This window comes from Meleagris gallopavo, chromosome 12, assembly GCF_000146605.3.
Source record: "Meleagris gallopavo isolate NT-WF06-2002-E0010 breed Aviagen turkey brand Nicholas breeding stock chromosome 12, Turkey_5.1, whole genome shotgun sequence".
NCBI lineage: Eukaryota > Metazoa > Chordata > Aves > Galliformes > Phasianidae > Meleagris > Meleagris gallopavo.
The window spans coordinates 3,682,618-3,683,257 of record NC_015022.2 but is presented as its reverse complement, the minus strand read 5'-3'; the positions used below and the strand labels follow the sequence as shown (position 1 = coordinate 3,683,257).

The following is a 640-nucleotide window of genomic DNA, read 5'->3' as shown; positions in this document are numbered from 1 at the left end:
CGGATGGGGAATCTCAACCGTCCAGGAATCCTAGAGGTGATCATGGACTGGCCTGAAGGCAAAAAGTTTGGAACACCGCCAGCAGAAGAGATATCACGTGCTAAAGAGGCCCCACCATATAATGAACTACCCGAAAATGAGAAGACATATGCCCTATTCACAGATGGATCGTGTTGTATTGTGGGGAAACACCGCAGATGGAAAGCCGCTGTGTGGAGCCCCACACGACAAGTTGCAGAGGCCACTGAAGGAAAAGGAGAATCGAGCCAATTTGCAGAGGTAAAGGCTGTCCAACTGGCCTTGGATGTTGCTGAACGGGAGAGGTGGCCAATGCTTTATGTTTACACTGACTCGTGGATGGTGGCAAATGCTCTATGGGGGTGGTTACAGCAGTGGGAGCAAAACAACTGGCAAAGAAAGGGTAAACCTATTTGGGCTGCTGACCTGTGGAAAGATATTGCTGCCCGAATAAAGAATATGGTTATAAAGGTGCGTCACGTAGATGCCCATGTGCCCAAAGAATAGGGCTACTGAAGAGCAGCAAAATAACCATCAGGTAGACAGAGCTGCCAGAATTGAGGTGGCCCAAAACAGAATCTGGACTGGCAGAACAAGGGTGAATTATTTCTAGCCCGATGGG

At 49.1% G+C, this 640-nt stretch overlaps 1 protein-coding gene across 1 annotated transcript in view; it reads right to left on the bottom strand.

Moving 5' to 3' along the window:
* Window positions 1-640, bottom strand: part of MNS1 (meiosis specific nuclear structural 1) — a 17,947-nt gene that overhangs the window by 5,484 nt on the left and 11,823 nt on the right. The gene's annotated exons all lie outside the window — the stretch shown is intronic.